Source organism: Lissotriton vulgaris, chromosome 9 (assembly GCF_964263255.1).
Source record: "Lissotriton vulgaris chromosome 9, aLisVul1.2, whole genome shotgun sequence".
Classification (NCBI taxonomy): domain Eukaryota; kingdom Metazoa; phylum Chordata; class Amphibia; order Caudata; family Salamandridae; genus Lissotriton; species Lissotriton vulgaris.
In genome coordinates, this window is record NC_141697.1 from 642,276,237 (window position 1) to 642,293,787 (window position 17,551).

The window sequence follows — 17,551 nt, forward strand, 5'->3', positions numbered from 1 at the left end:
AGAAAGCGCTCCTGCGCCAAGAACAAAATCAGCAAGGTTTGTGGTTCAAAAGACAAGCAACAATAAGGTACACTTTGCACGCACAAAAAATGTGCATCCAGCAAAAGTGTCCTCAGCTCTACCTGATGCGGGTGCTCTGAGCAGGCTCCCGCAACGGAGAACGGAAAAACGCTCCAGCGCTGTTCTCTACGTCACGGAGCCCTGGAACCCCAACGAAGGTCGGTTGGGTGAAGCTCATCCAAGAAGGAGGGACAAGCCCTTTGTGCAGCTCACGGAACTGCTTGAAGCACAGGAGGGTTCGGGGCAGGGTCTCTGGATGCGCTAAGCCAGCGCGGCTCTCTGCTCCCCAAGCGCTGAAATTCCTGTCGACAATGCGGGTTCGTATGAGACAGCGTTGAGATGCTGGATTCGGATATGTCTTCGTGGGTGATTCCTACAGCGGCTCTATCCTCCGATGTACTCTGATTGGCAAGCCTTGTGCTATTAACCTGGAAGTGCTTTATAGGGGAGGCTGGCCGGCTCTCTTCCAGGTCGCGTCCTCTGGGGATTCTGGGAATTGTAGTCCGGCGCGCGCCAGGCCCTCTTGCGTGTTTCTGTTTCGTACTGCCGGCACACCCCTACACGCCGCACCTTTTGGGCTGCGTGTAACACCGCCTGGACCCCCTCCCTCTAGGGTACAGGGCTGTGATCGTGACAGAACCCTCTCTCAAGGACCGACGTCTCGGCGGTTGGCCCGGCTTCCCAGGATGGGCAGTATGGAAGCGGTCAAGCAAAAGAACACCGTGAAGGTTTGCTAAGGGTTCCCAGGACCTATCCTCCACCCGTACCCCTTCCAGCTCACCAGGTATTGAATCCTCCCCCTGACAATACGGGAATCCAGAATCTCTTCCACCTCATACTTCTCTTGTTCGTCTATTTCTAAGGGACCGTGTCTGGAAGGGAGCCTGGTATCCAGCGGACAAGGACGGAGCAGAGACACGTGAAACACAGGGTGGATGTGCCATGAGTGGGGAAGTGATAAACGTACAGCCACAGGGTTTACGACTCTCTCCACCCGGTAAGGCCCGATAAACTTAGGAGCTACCTTGCCTACCCCTAAGTGCAGGTTTTTTGTGGAAAACCACACCTTATCGCCTACCTTATACTCTGGTTCCTGAACTCGTTTCTTGACAGCATATCTGTTTTGAGTGACCTGGGATGATATGGCTAGCTGGTGCTTGGCTTCTAACAGGACGGCTCGAAGATGAGCATGATGTTCTTGTATGGGAGGGTGTGTAGAAGTAACAGGCCACTCAAAAGGGAGCATTTCAGGGTGGAAACCATACAGACAAAAGAAGGGTGAACATCCTAACGTGGAGTGGTCGGCGTTATTATAGGCGAATTATGCCATCCATACCAGGGGGTACTAATCGGTAGAGTTCTGCAGCGTAAAACATCGTAAGTATTGCTCCAAGGTTTGGTTTAATCTCTCCGTCTTCCCGTCCGTCAGGGGAGGAAAACTAGTGGACAGGCGGGCCTCCATATCCATTGCTTGACAGAGAGCTTTCCAAAAGCGGTAAGTAAACGGAGTTCCTCGGTCTGTAATGAGGACTCTGGGGATTCCATGTGCTCTCATCACATGTTGAAGGAATACAAGGGCCAGTTCAGAGGAGGTCGGTAGTCTTTTGAGGGATGAAGTGTCCCATTTTGGTTAAGTGGTCGATGAGCACCAGAATTGTGGTGTAGCCCTCACATGGAGGCATTTCAACAATGAAATCCATAGAGACCGTGTGCCATGGAGTTGGTGGTATGGGTATCGACCGAAGCAACCCCGCTGGCTTGGAATGGCTGGCTTTTGCCTGAGCACAGACGGCACAACTCCGGACATAGTCTTTTGTATCCTTTTGCAGGGAGGGCCACCAAAAGGATCGTTCGATGTTGGCTATGGTTTTATACTCTCAGAGATGTCCCCCTAGTGTTGCATCATGAGCCCAGGCCATGATTTGCTTTTGGAGCACTGGCTGAGGAACGTACATGGCCTGATAATGGTATAAAAGGTTGTTATTGTCACGCCTATGGTCCGGGTCTTCCTGTATCCAAGAGTCTCTATCTATAGTGGACAGTGACACTTTGACGTCTTCAATGAAGTCTTGGGTTACCACAAAGGCAAGGGATTGCTCTGGAAACACAGAGAGAGGAAGGATAGGTGGAGGGACTTCCGCCGTCTCTGGTGGATGCTCTGCGAGATCGATTCGACGGTACAAGGCATCCGCCTTCCCGTTTTGCAGGCCGGTCTGTATTTAATAATGAAGTTATAATCCGAGAAGAAGAGCGACCATCGTAATTGTCTCAGGCTTAAGGCCCTCGCCGTTTTCAGAAACAAGAGGTTCCGATGGTCTGTGTACATCTCTATGGTGTGGAGAGCCCCGAGGAGGTAATGTCTCCACTCCTCACGTGCTCGTTTGATGGCCAATAACTATTTGACTGTTATTGAGTAATTCACCTCGCAGGGGGTGAGTTTCTTGGAATAGAACGCCACTGGGTGTAACTGTCCTGTTTCCGGATGGCTCTGCGACAAAACTCCTCCCAAGGCAAACTGCGAGGCGTCCGTTTCCATCACAAACGGAAAGTTAGGATCAGGGTGGCACAAAATGGGTGCTTGGGTGAAACAGGTTTTTAGTGTCTCAAAGGCATGGTTTGCTTCCGATGTCCATTCAAAGGGGACGTTTTTTTCTCAGGAGTTTGGAGAGCGGGTGGATTATACTGGAAAAATCTTTGATGAAGCGGCGGTAATAGTTCGCAAAGCCTAAAAAACTTGGCACCGCTTTCACATGATGAGGTGCTTTCCAGTGAGTGATGGCTTCCACTTTACTCCCGTCCATTTGGAATCCTTGGGCATTTATGATGTATCCGAGGAAGGAGATTTCCTTCACATGAAACAGACATTTGTCAATTTTGGCGAACAGGGAATGCTTTCGAAGGCGCTCTAGCACGGTCTTCACGTGGCGTACATGCTCCTGGGGGTTGGTGGAATACACCAAAATATCATCGATGTAAACGATGCATATGGTCTCCAGACGACCCCTCAATACTTCATCTATGAAATACTGGAAGGGCATCACCTGGTACTCGTATAGGCCGAACTTCGTTCGGAAGGCGGTCTTCCACTCGTCTCCTGGTCTTACTCGCACCAGGTGATAGGCTCCTCGCAGGTCGAGTTTGGTGAAGATACGGGTCCCACGCAGCTGATCCAATAACACGGGAATGAGGGGCAACGGGTAGCTGTTCTTTATGGTCGCTTTGTTTAATGCCCTGTAGTCGATGCAGGCTCTGAGCTCAGCACAGTCCTTCTTCGTTATGAAAAACAGAGGAGACGAAGCGGGGGACATGGAATGGCGGATGAATCCCCACGCGAGGTTCTCCTCCAAGTAAGCCTTCAGATAACGCATCTCGGGCTCTGTGAGAGCGTAGACCCGACTACAGGGGATGCCAGCGCCCGGAACGAGATCTATTCGGCAGTCGTAGGGCCGATGCGGAGGAAGCTGGGTGGCTTTTTGTTTGTCGAAGACATTGAGGTACTCCACGTATTCTTCAGGAAGGGTGGTGGCACAGCAAAAGATGTTTTCCGTGTCTCCCTTGAGCAAGAAGGATGGCCTGGGTCTCGGTGGTCGTCTCGTTATCCATGGAGAGGCAAGTGCAGTGGTGTTTGCAAAATGTAGACGTTAAAGACACCGTGCGTTCTGCCCACCGGACTACAGGATCGTGCAGGGTTAACCACGGCATACCAAGGATGAGGCGGAAGTGCGGAGCATCTATGAGGTCGAACTGAATCAGTTCTCGATGATTGCCGCCTATGTGCATGGACAGAGGGATCGTGTGGAAGCGGACGGGTCCGGATGTTAAGGCCTTTCCATCCACCGCTTTCACCATCTTGTGTGTTTCTGTTTCGTACTGCTGGCACACCCCTACACGCGGCGCCTTTTGGGCTGCGTGTAACACCGCCTGGACCCCCTCCCTCTAGGGTACAGGGCAGTGATCGTGACACACTCACTCCTATTAATCTAGTTAATCTCTTCCTCGGTCAAGGATCCCTCCCAGTTGTCCTCAAAACAGGACAGGTTACCTCCTTCTAAAAAAAACCTCTGCAGATGCGAGCGACCTCAATAACTTCCGCCCCATCACCAATCTGCCTTTTCTTTCAAAGATCACAGAAAAATGCATCGCAAAACAACTTTCCCAAGACATTATGGACAATAATCACCTTGACATGTTCCTGTCTGGCTTTTTTAAAAATTGCAGCACTGAAACAGCCCTGCTGCGAGTGATCGATGATGCGCTGCATATACTCGATTCGGGCGAATCGTTGTCTTCTGATTCTTCTTGACCTCTCTGCAGCGTTTGACACTGTTAATCACAACACCTTACTTAACACAATTCAACAGAGAATGGGCGTGGAAGGCACAGTACTCAAATGGTTTGCCTCATTCCTCTTGGACAGATCCCAAATGATCAAGATTGCAAACAGTCTCTCGTCTCCACTGGTTGTTGGTCAAGGTGTCCCTCAAGGTTCTATCTTTGCTCCCACTCTGTTTAATCTCGATCTGGAACCACTAGGGAACCTCCTAAGCAAATCTGGAATCCTCTACCATCTCTATGCGGATGACACCCGAATCTACCTCAAGGTGTCTTCCTCTCATTATCTCTCACTACCTCAACTCTACTCTCAAATCTATTCACAACTGGATGTTAGTTCACCCACGCATTCTCAATCCCTCCAAAACGGAATTCCTCCTCATATCTAGCTCTCTCTTCCAGAACTCCTGTTCAATCCTGGATGGATCAGTTGAATTTACTCAACAGTAAACTTGTCATTGTTGACTGAGCTAAATCTCTAGATGTCATACTTGACAAAAGACTCAACCTAATCTCACACATCAACTCCATCAGCTGCGCCTTTTATGGGGGATTCGTCGGTTCTTCCCGGAGAATAACCTAAAAACCTTGGTTCAATCGATAGTTCTCTCTAGACTAGATTATTGCAATTCTCTTCTGACTGGCCTTCCCAAATCTCACCTCTCCCCCCTCAAATCCGTCCTCCATTCAGCAGATTGCTTCATTTCAGGGTCCAAACGAAGTGACCACATCACTCCTATCCTGTCTTCTCTCCGATTGCTTCCCATCGAGGCTAGAGCTATTTACAAAACGGCATCACCCACAAAGCTTTGCAGTCTTCCTCCCCTCGCTATCTGGCGAATAAACTGAACTGAAATTGTCTGGAGGCTCAAGACGTTCTCGGAATGCGGGAAAGTTCCTGCTTGAGCCCCCCTCCTTCAAAAGGGAAAAATTGATGGCTCAATCGTTCTCAGGTAATGCGGTGAGAATCTGGAACTCGCTTCCACCTTTGCTCCGTGCCATCACCACCATCCAGATTTTCACAGCGGACCTCAAATCTCTTCTATTCCAATGACACTTTCAGAACTAATTCCTTCCTCCTCAGACCCCACCAGGAAGTTCTTTAGTCATTGTAAATTTGTCATATATATTTATATTTTTGTTTGTACATTCTGTGTTTGCTGTGTTTGATATTGTGTTCCTTTTGCCTGCGTTGTTTTGATTCTATGGCCTGCTATTTTTATTTGTTTCCAATTTTGTAACATTTCTCTCATGTAACGTTACTGGTTGTATTGTACAGTACTCTGACACCTTTGGGTAAAGTCCGCGCTTCATAAAGACGCATTAAATAAAATAAGAACGGAGTGGTGGGGCGAAGGGGACAGCAACATAGACACGTGATGGGTGGAGGGAGAAAGCAGAAAACCCGTGAAAAAAATACTTCAATCAATTTGTACTTCAATCAGGGCGCGATCAGCGAACGGAAACCAATTAAATGTAATCAATCAGTATTTGGTCCCTGCGCAAGAGAAAGGAACGGAAGTAACGCATGGCCTCTGCTGGCCATTTATGGAGCAGCAAGAGTGGCACAGGGTAAGCAATGGTAGATTTGCAAGCCCTATATTGTATACAATAGTCTCGCTAGAGAGACGAGCGCATAGGCATGTTCTGTCTCAGGATCGACCAGCCCACCCGGTCCTAGCCGCATCCCGGATGAGAATCTATGGCCCAGGCAGCCACTGACCGGATACAATATACTAGCTACAGGTGGGTGGTACCCAGCTTTAAGAAAACAAACTATAACCGCACCTGGAACTAAACCTGAGCCTCCAACTAAAATGGAGAGTTTGCTCAAAACTAGCTGATATTTGACGACTGCCGGATAATCCAAGGAAGGCTCAGACCGAAGCAAGGGTGGCCAGACTCCACAGCCAATCAGCAGTTCCAAATACTTCCACACGTACTGGGATTGGCTAAAGAGGCTGAAATGCTCAAATCCCAGGCCGCCTTACAGATTAGTAGTGCAACCCACTCCTAGATGACTCATAAAACATGTTTAGCCATGGGACTGATGTTATACGACCCGGATGTGCTAAAATTACAGACAAATGACATCCGTTAACAGATCGCGCTGAATTTAAGCGTTGTCGGAGGAAAGCAAGTCACAGGCAGGTGTTTCCAGAACTGTCCAGTGTGACCCTTCTCTTTTCTTTCATCAAGTCAACAACTATCGCCTGAAGGTCCGCTTTAATTTTTCATGTGCTTTCTTTTAAAAGTGCTCTTTCCTTTATGTTGCATGTTTTATTGCTTGACTAGTCTGTCATTGGTTTGTTCTGTTGCCCCCCATAACGTGTTTAAAAAAAAAAATCTTTCTTTTTTATCGGTTCAACGACTTTACTGCTTGGTCGTGTCTTTTCTCATACTTTTAAAGTTTTTTTTGTTTGATCACCCGAGCCTCTGCAATTTCTCACCCAAGCTGCCACGTTTTAAGCTTTCGCGTGTTAAGCAATTCTATGTTTTCAGTGTACTTGTGTGTTCCACTGCAGTGCATTTTGTGTAGCACTTTAAGCGTGGGCTGAACGAAGAAGTAATAATATGAGATACATCTCGTATGTTACCCCTTACTTGATGTACAATATCATTGTCTAGAAATGTTCTTAAATCGGCACCAGTGCTCCCAAAGTGGATATGAATAGTAAATAACTTATGTCAATTGTTCGCTTGCTTTCTGTTACAGTTTTGATACCATTTTATAATGGGAAAAGCAAGAGTTGACTGAGATGGAACAGGTTTTTTTTTTAAGTCGGTGTGGCCATTTGGAAGCTATTCGTGGGTTTACCACACCAATCTGACGCCCCTCAACAAACGCTAAGTTACTTATAAAGCATTATTTTGTCTGAATAATAATAGCCTCTGCTTGTCCAGCAGCATTAACTCATTCCGGGGTATTTGAGCTGCCATCATGCTTACTTTCCAAAAGGAACCATATCGTGCGTGACGGCTCCAGCTGATCATGTTTTCTAAAGCAAATCATGTTCCATTTTGGGACTCATAATTTTCTGTTTTGCATGATCCGTTGACCAAACAGTTAATACTTGCTGGAAATGTCACGTGACTGCTTCTGCTATGTTAAGAACATGTTTCTGAGGCTTACTTTACAACCAGGAGCAGTTGAGGAGATGGGAAGCAGCAGCTTGTTGCTTTATTATGTGGGACTGTTCTTTAAAATTGTTGTTTTAAACAGGATACTTGTAGTTTTTGAGGAAATCAATGTGAACCAGCTTGAAATGCAGCCCTTCTCAGGCCCATCTCCATGACCTTAGTGAGGAGTGCCTTAAACCATGGCCAAAGCACATGTTCAGTACTTTCATAAAAATATTATCCGATCTGCACTAACCAGGTCAAAGAGGATTACTTTAGAAGACCTCCCAGTCTCATTGGATGATCATCCAACTATTGTAAAAGTCATTTTCACATCATTAGACATCACCAACCTCCTTAAGTCAACAGCAGTTTAGAAACGTCTGCCTGATGATTTGAAAATTAGTATCTGATGACTTCACCAGATGTAATTGTTCTTGATGATCTGAGGATGAGTATTTGATTACTGCTCAAGATTAGTTAGTTCCTGATGACTTGAGGGGGATTTGAAGATGACTATCAGATTACTTCATAGGAAATTGGCCCTGATGGTGTGAGGATGATTTACTTGTTACTTTGAGACCCTTTCTCCATTTTGGGTTTATTTCTGTTTAGAAAAATGAAGCTTAAATGATGATTTCTTAATTATTTGTTGAATAGTGGACAGCGCACATCATTTAGCTACTTTATACTTTTTCTGATATATGCAGATAAGCATGTAGTGGTTTATGGAGAACTGTTCTAAGGGGTGTTGTAGGCTAATCCTTTTCACTTTTTTAAAAACTGATTTTACAAGGGTAAAAGCAATCGGTGTTAAAATGAGCAATACTTTTTTTTGTATTTATTTTTATTGGCGGTTAGAAATATTAAACGTCACCACAGTTGTTTACAAATCTAAGCACAAGCGACAACTTGCATCATACAGCTTCTGCACTACCATTTGTTATTATGATCAAAAACAGGTATAATCGATATATACAGTAAACCATCACGTATATTATGTGAGAGATTCCCCTTACTTTTACGAAGGGAAGACATGTGCATGTCTATGCTGTGAGTGTTCTTGTAGTAAAGACCATATTGCCATCTGTGTAGTAAGAAATCTCGCCAGTTACCTAAATTAAACAATGTAAGTAAATGTAAAAACAAAACGCATAGAACCAGCAGGTCCCTGTACATATGTAATTATCCACCAGAGCATGGGTACTCACAAACTTTCTCTCGATCACAGGTCCCTGCAGCGGACGCCTTCGTCCACTAAGCTACCGACACGGCATACACACATCTCCCTCTCGCTCTCTCCCTCCCTCTCTGTCTCGCTCCCTCTCTGTCTCGCTCCCTCTCTGTCTCGCTCCCTCTCTGTCTCACTCCCTCTCCGTCTGTTAAATATGCTCCGGAGTCTTGAGTAGGTTCAATCGTTGGTTTATTGTAGATAAATGAATAATCCAATACACCCACAACCAGAGCCGTCCAGTCGTGAATAGGCCAACGTCCAGAGTGACGTGCAAGGAATCTTCACGACTGAAAGGCTGCATTCGAGAACAACAAAGAAGATCTCTCGTGCTTGCAAGCATGAGAGAGGAGGAAAGTATAAGGGATGAGGCAAAGCATTGATTAATATATAACATCTTCCCCTCTAGGAAGGGTAACAAGGAGAACAAACATAATGAAGTATAAAGCTACTCCAAAGCATAGTCTCTCAATCTGCAAGATAACTGCTTCAAACGAAAAGCTCTTTTGGTTGCCACTTCAGAGGTCCCAGAATCATGACTAGTGTAGTAGTCATGAGGGATATCACCTAAAGCAACAGGTTGATCAGAGCCAGGTTTGAGAATCGAACCCATCCTGGCTAAGTCAAACCAACCTAAAATATCTGTGCCCTTAAGAGCAACATAGACTTTGGTGAAGGTGTATCTGCCAAGACAAGCAATGTTCGAATAAAAGAAACCCAGCATGTCGATGTCCTTCTCACCAAAAGCCTTTGGGTTGACATCAGATTTGGAAAGAACAACTTTTTCACCCCAATTAGCATAATATGTGAGATCTGATAAAATGGTAATGGGAGAACCAGAATCAGCTTTGACTTTAACTGAGACTGTACCAATTATTAATTCGCACAAGGGACTCTTAATGTTAGAAAATTCAACAGAATCGCATACAATAGACAACATACCATCATTGAGTCTGGTAGAGCAAGATTCTAAATTCTCTTGAAATTCAATATTATTGACTCTTGTAAATTTTTTGCGACCCCTGCACACAGATGGAAAATGACCAATTTTCTTGCAGGAAGAACATTTTCTCCCAGATGCGGGACAAGAGGGAGAATTGCCAAGATGATTTCTTGACCCACATCTATAGCAAATGAGGGGTTTCTTGTTTTGTTGTCTTGAAGAATTGTTAACGAAGTCAATACAAGTAAAATTTGAAGCTTGATCAACCAAATGAACACAAGGTTGAGAGATGCTTTCTTGTAAAATTTTAGAGGAATAAGTTGCTCGCTTAATCCCTTTTGCGATGTCAATTGTTTCTGATAAAGAAGGATTTTTACAACTCAACAAACGTTCCTGGATTTTTTTAGAAAAACAAGCAAAAATGAATTGGTCTCTTATAGAAGCATCTGTACTAGCGCCAAAGTCACAGGTAGAGGCCAGAATTCTGAGTTGAGCAATCTAGTCTTCTACACTCTCATCAATACTTTGTTTGCGTTTAAAAAAGTTATGACGTTCCAACACAATACTAGGCTCATCGTTGTATTGTTTATTGAGTCGAGCAATGGCTTCTTGATAAACGTTCCAATTGTCACCAGAATCACCAGAAGGAGAAGGAATATGAGGAAGATTTTCAAAGACTTGTTGAGCAGCAACTCCCAAACATCCTTAGAGAGTGGCAACCTTGCGAGGAGGATCATATTTAGTAGCGTCAATGGCTACCAAATAGTTCTCAAAACCTTTGAGCCAGTTGCGCCAGATAAGATTAGGTTTTCCTGGAGTTTGCAAAAAAGGAGCTGGTGTTTGAAACTGTTACTAAGAAGCCATGGTAAAACAAGTTTGTTAAGGAAAAAAATAAAAATGAAAGAACAAAAGCTTGCATTTAAAAATGTTTTATAATACTGTGGATAAGCGTGCCGTAGCAAAATTTGATGCTTGGTTAAATTAGTAAACTTGGTAGACAATGAGGTGTGAAAACCGCTGGAAGGAAACTTTGCATTTGCAAATGCTTTGTTGTTTATGTAGCAAGAACGTGGTTAAGAAAAGACGTGCCTATCATTAAATTTGTGATAGACAATAAAGCGTGGCTATCGCTGAAGAGGACTTTGATTTGTCGATGTTTGGTATTTAAATAAACATGGTAGGCAATAAAGCGTGCCTATCGCTGTGGTTGTTTAAATGAACATGGTAGGCAGTAAAGCGTGCCTATCGCTGAACGAAGGCTTGTCAGATCGCTGTGCTTGGAAATGGCCGACCAGCATTGTTGTCAAGGTAACAGTATAACGTAACTCTTGACAGGCGGTGGGCTTGATTGAAGAATTGAAGCGTAACGCGCGTGATGACTCGCGAGGTAGTAACCGACAGTTTCAACAGCGTTGAGAAAAGTTGACAAATGTCAAGAAATCCGCACGGGTAGCTGAAGAATTTGAAGGAAAGTACTTTAAAGCAAACGACCTGAAGCAGGCTGAAGTTGGACTGGAGGCAGAGGACGAACAACGGCAGTGTCCGGGTGAGTCTTGGAGACTTGATTGGCGGTGGGTGCAGGGAAATCCCGATCGTCGCCAATATATGTTAAATATGCACCGGAGTCTTGAGTAGGTTCAATCGTTGGTTTATTGTAGATAAATGAATAATCCAATACACCCACAACCAGAGCCGTCCAGTCGTGAAGAGGCCAACGTCCAGAGTGACGTGCAAGGAATCTTCACGACTGAAAGGCTGCATTCGAGAACAACAAAGAAGATCTCTCGTGCTTGCAAGCACGAGAGAGGAGGAAAGTATAAGGGATGAGGCAAAGCATTGATTAATATATAACACCGTCTCACTCCCTCTCCGTCTCACTCCCTCTGTGTCTCACTCCCTCTCTCTCACTCCCTTTCTCTCCTTCTCACTCCCTTTCCCTCCCTTTCTCTCTCCGTCTCACTCCCTCCCCCTCCCTTTCCTTCCCTCCCTCTCCGTCCCCCTCCCTATCATCTCACCCTGCTTGTGTGTCAGCCGGGGCACACACACACTCACAGCCGCAAACAGAGCAAACAGGGTTGTGAATAGATAACACCTACAACCTTTTTTTTTAAAACAAATGTAGCGCATAATTTCCGGAAGCCATAGGGTCAAATATAGAACTAATAGTCGGCACTGAATCAATAGTACATACACTACTTTAACCAAATAAACCCTGGGCAATCCCTCTTAGTAAAACCTTTCCTGTGCTATAAATGTGTTGCTGAATATGAAAGAGTATTCGAATTCTTACAGGCATCCAGGATAGGGAAAGTGCTAAATTACCTTGTTTGGGTTTAAATCCGATATACATGTAAGAAGGTTACTCAAAGCTTCTGTAGCATTTGTTAGCGCTGATTATTTTTGGACAAAAATGTAAATCGTAATTTTCTCTCGGTGGTCTTGCATTCCGTGGTAGACCCTGAATGTGGGGCAATAGACTGTGCCAGCGAGAAGTGCCGATTAAGTAGGTGGTTTTCCAGCGAAAGAATGCGCTTTTCTTTTGAGGTGTGCCTGTGTTTATAAGAAAAATGGAGAACAGTACTCCCATGTGGGAATTCGCATGCCAACTTCGAGACCGTTATCAGGGCTACAGTGCCTAAGGTAGCTGCTCAGATATTCATACACGCTAACGAGTGCTTGGCAGCTTTCCGGAGAAGAAATACAGTGTGCAAAATGAAGCACTGGCTTTCGATTAATAAAATAAGTGTCTTAAAATACTGACTGCCTAATATTTTGAAAATAGTTGGCTGGTGCGTGGCTGGGAACTGTTTTTGCTAATTTCACCTGAGGATTGAATAATTACCAAATACAAATTGGGTATGCTTGACTCAAAAGACCACAGTAAGTTTCCCCTCCTTCTCACTCTCCCTCCCTCTTCGTCCCCCTCCCTCTCATCTCACCCTGCCTGTGTGTCAGCCGGGGCACACACGCACTCACAGCCGCACCTGAGCACTTAACTGGTCTTTAAAAGACCATTTTCATGTTAATGAGGCTTGATGTATTTCACCTCTTCTTGTGCCCCTGCAGCTTTACTCTGGCAATCGCTAGGATCGCGTCTCTCACGCTGCTGCAGACACTCTTAAAAAATATTTAAAACACAGGTATGATGCCTCAAGGTCCGCGGGCCGCCACGGAAGGCTTGCCGGGCCGCCAGCGGCCCGCGGGCCGTACTATGAGTACCCGTGCACCAGAGTCTAATCACATTTCCAGTGTCTAGTTGTGGGGGTCCCCAAGCGGTCAGGGCATGTGCCCTTTGGCCTGAAGTCCATTGGCAGAGGGCCCTCTACCATCTTCAAGGATGTTCGGTGTTATTTGGCGAACGGTCACCGTGCGTTATATGGGGTATGGGAGTCATTCAGCCTCTGTGTTCTCGTCCTAGATCATGCGTTGATGGGTCCTTGCTCAGAAACATAGGGTTCCCAGTGGCTTCGAAGTCTCACCCTCCAGACGCTACCCGGGTGCAGTAGTTCGTCCTTCCCCTGAAATATCGTCACTATCTGTGGAGTCTGCCTCCAGACCAATCTCCGGGTAGTCCCATGTTTTCAAGACTTCTGTCCATGGGTCTGCAATGGGGTGAATACATACTCCCCTTGCCTCCTCTCTAGTCAGTGTCCTTTCGCCCATCTTGTGACTTCCCTCCAGATTTGCACTATAGGGCTCCTGGCCGACTTCCAAGTCATGGCTATTCGCCTCTTGGCCAGTGCCAGGTCTATGAACTGTGTACCGACCCTACGCGTAAGCCGGTCTCTGGAACAACCCCAGGACACATGCCTCCAGGGTGCAGGGGATCGGCCGAGAACGGTATTCAAGGCCTCGATTATGCCTTCCTAATAGGGATGATCACATCTGGGGCATAAGCGGGGTTCGCCTCCATATACTACCTGAAGCCTATGAGGTTTCATGTACGTCACATGTATATAGTTAAATTGTATATATTTTAATCTTATTTTTCTAGAAATTTTCTGAGTGTGATTTACTATTTCAACACCTTCCCTACTGTACGTAGGCTGGCGTTGGAATAGTAAATCATACTATTCCTAAGTCCAGCACCCTACAGCGCAAGTGGTTGTAACGACTTGCGTTGTAAAAACAGCGATGTGATCTAACACGATCAAAATGACCGCCTGGTAACATCATACATCCCTTCTAGAAAGGCAGTCCCCAGCCGCCACATCGGAGCGGACTGGCGCTACCCCATTGGCCTAAACCCCATAAGCACAGGGCTTTGGTCAGACAGAGTATGCTCTAGATAGTCTGAGTGCGTGGTATGTTGAGTGAGTCTCTGGGAGCACATATCCACAGCCTACACACCCGGATAGACAGAAGTATGAAAACACTTGTTCTTCAACATGTTGTGTCCACCAGACATCCACTAGTTCCCAGTGTTCAAGCCACTATCTCAACACTCCTGCCAACTTACCTGCTCCTGTTCCTGTCAGTGGGGGGCGTGGAGTGGTCTAGCGACACAACGAACACACAGTTAAAGTTGCCTCCAATCAGCAAATTATCTATCGCAAGAGTATCCAAGTGTGAGAAAAGTGAATTTAAAAAGGCAATTTGGTCTTGATTCCGAGCATATAGGGAAACCAGTATAATTTCCGTTCCAGCTAGTCTTCCTTCCACCAAGACAAATCTACCACTGAACGGGTGTGTTTGAAAGGGACTAATGCTTCAATCCATATCAGGGCCCTTCTAGTATAGGTCTAGATTATCTCGCCCCCTCCCCTCCCTCAAATGCCCCTATTCTGCTCAATTCCTTGGTTCTACATATCGATATCACATTAAGTTATCTGCTGTCTGTGACTTGATATTGGGGAGGCCTTTGTCATCCCTCTGCAAGGACTTGGAATCTGAGTGCATCGACTTCTGTTCAGAGGCCCCTGTACAGGTCCCTGCACAATGTCGGCAACTACCTGCAGGGCTGGGGCCCGTTCAATTTCTGTTTGTGAGGGTGACTGACCGCCCCTTGCTCTGTTTCTCTGTGCGTGTCGAGGGCATCTTTGCACCCACTTTTAGGCCTCAGTGGTCATTTGTGTGTGGAAGGGAGAGATTTCCCTGCCCATAGGCTTTGAACCAGTCCCAAGCAGATTCTGGGTTCTCGCAAAAGTGGGTCGTACCATCAAGGACAATTTGCAGTTTCGATGGGAATAATAGAGAGAATTGAATGTCATTCTCACAGAGGGCTCTGAACCTCCAGGAATGAAGCCCTGTTGGCTTGCACTGCTGCTGTGAAGTCCGGGGAATATGGAGACATTCCCATTTTCAGTTGTGTTGGGGCCATTTGCACGTACCCTTCCGCAAGTTATCTCTGTCTTGGTGGTGCAATAACCGGGCTACTACCGGTCTAGGGCATAGGCCTAGGGCCTGTGGACTTGCCGGCACCAGATGCGCTCGTTCCAGGGCGAAGAATGGGGTAAGTAGGCCACTTGCCACCTCTGTTCGTAGCCATGCCTCCAAATAGCCCACCATGTCACCCTTTCCAACTTTCTGCTGGAGGCCCACCACCCTGATGTTATTTCACCTATTGCGGCCTTCTGGATCCTCTGCTCAAGGACCTATACTCTGTTTTGTGGTGCAGTCACTTGGCTAGTGAGAGTGGAGCTTTCAGGCTTGAAATCACCAATGGTGGCCTCTAACTCTTTGTCCCCCAGCTTGTGGTGTTCTGTACGAAGAAGGAGGCCCAAGCCCACAGAGACTGTTCAAATATCTTGTTGCAGGGTATTTTTCGTGTCCTCCATGGTTGCTAGGATCTTGTGTAGCTGGAAGCTTATAGGGTCTCCGACTTGAACCACTTCATCTTTGTCGTTCTCAGTCTTTAGGGTTGACCAACTGCGTCAGGGGGGTCCCATACTGATATGAGTCGTGCATTCCCCATCAGTATTGTGATGGCCAAAGTATGCAGGCCAGTACTGGAGTCTCTAGTGAGAGGCGCACACCTGCAGCGGTAGTGAGCCTCTTAAATCGTGACTACTTGTAGCAGGTCATGCTGCGCAATCTCATCCGCGCCTCAGTCTCATAGTCTTGCTGCCGTGCTCCAATAAGAATTGCTCAAAAACTCTTCACTTGGGCGGCACAGAGTAAGCACTAGGTTTAGGTAGTCAGTCCAGCCCTGGAGTGGTAAGTACCAGCCGCTTCCAGGTTGTAGTGTTATATGTATACATCATCATCCCAACTTTCCTCAACCTCGCAAGGAGGTGTTGCCAGCCGTCTGGATGTGACAGGAGATGCAGATGCTATAATTGCCTCTTGGGGTACTGGGTTCTGCGCACTCGCGGTGGCCTCCACACCGGCCCCAAGTGCTGCGCACCCCCACCCCAAGGATCGACACACCTGCAGTTGTGCCTCACTGCTGCTTGAGGGGCTCTCCTTGGGGTGTGTTATTTCCCTGAAGGCCTCGAGACCATAACAGTGCGCCAGTTGCTGGTATCAGGCGTATGTAGATGCCTAGCGTGGGGGAAGCGATCCGCTCATACCGCAGCTCAACTTTCCCAGATCTTCTTGGGGACTGCCCCCTGGTGCCAGCACTTCGAAGTGCGTCCCCCTCCCTGGGGGATAGGCCTCCTCCATGATATGCAGGCGGCCTGGAGGTACGCAGAGAGTTAAGGCGTAGCTTTCGCCCAGCACCCGCCCTGGCACTCAAGCCACTATGCCATCACTTCTAGTGGTCTCATGCACTCCTGGGGGGTGCGGCTGGATGCGGTTTCCATACATGTCTCGGCATGGCCTTCTCTCAAGTACCTGGGCCTCCGCCGCCCCTCTGACCGCAGCCTCCTTCAGGATCTCCCTGTTGGACTCCTCCAGGCACCTTATTGTCGCGGAATCCAGGCTCCTAGCAGTCTCGGGGGGGGGGGGGGCTCTTCCCTTCTTCGAGCGTCCCAGCAACCACTCGGTAGTGCGCTACGTCTGTGTAGGAGACAGATTGGTCTTAACCACAGCAGCGCGGCGCAGATTCTTGCGCTGTGCTGAACGTTCTAATGAGCCAACGGGCTCGTGACGGAACGGTTCCGTCATGAGCACAGGCCAACCGACGCTCATGACGGAACCGTTCCGTCATGAGCATCGAAGGGGTTAATAATCCAGAGACTCCAAAGTAGAAATAGGAGTACGTTTATTTCATAGGTTACAACCACAGGAGGACAAGCAACTGACTAAGCCCATTGAACCCCAGACTGCAGAAGGCTCCTAACAATCAAAGAAATACATTCTTTACATGACGTAAAATACATTCTTTACATGATGTGTATATGCACGCCAGACAAGCACAACTACAAGACCACTACATTACCTTCCCCCCTTTGCAAAACCACACAAAGAGAAGAGAAAAATTAATAAAGAAACAAATCAATAAAACTCAATATGAAATAAATCCATTGTATCTTGAGGGAATTTTCCTGATACGACCACTACGACTGCAAGAAGGAATGGGAGCCTTCTCAGCACTGCATGACGAAGAAGAAGAATAATCAAACTTAGGATCCTGCTGCAACCAGTGCATCCAATCACACCCTTCTTGTGACAACAAACTTCTCTTCTGACCGATTAAAGCAGCTTGAACTTCAGACAATTTTACCACCTGTCTTACATTCCACCAGCCCTTCTCCCCCCATAACACAGCATTTTTACTAATTTTAGCAACCTGAACAGGACTTGTAAAAATTGAATTTCCTTTAGAAACTGAAGGTTTTTTAATAATAACCCAGTCCCCAATAGCAATTTGTACATCCTTCACATTTTTGACTTTATCAAAATTTCTCTTCATCACTTCTTGTTTCTGTTTAACTGCAAAATTTAGTTCCTTCTGACCACCCTTACTCAGATTAGGATTC

The 17,551-nt window shown here is 46.5% G+C and overlaps 1 protein-coding gene across 3 annotated transcripts in view; it reads left to right on the top strand.

The window, feature by feature from the left end:
* The window catches only part of RNASEH2C (ribonuclease H2 subunit C), a 259,467-nt gene that overhangs the window by 149,353 nt on the left and 92,563 nt on the right, over positions 1 to 17,551 (top strand). The window contains exon 1 of one of the 3 annotated variants that reach the window (XM_086938312.1): positions 6,377 to 6,611. The exons of the other annotated variants lie outside the window; for them this stretch is intronic. The gene's annotated coding sequence lies outside the window, so the exon portion shown is untranslated. Of the gene's footprint in view, positions 1 to 6,376; positions 6,612 to 17,551 lie in introns of those variants that run through there. 3 annotated transcript variants of the gene reach the window in all.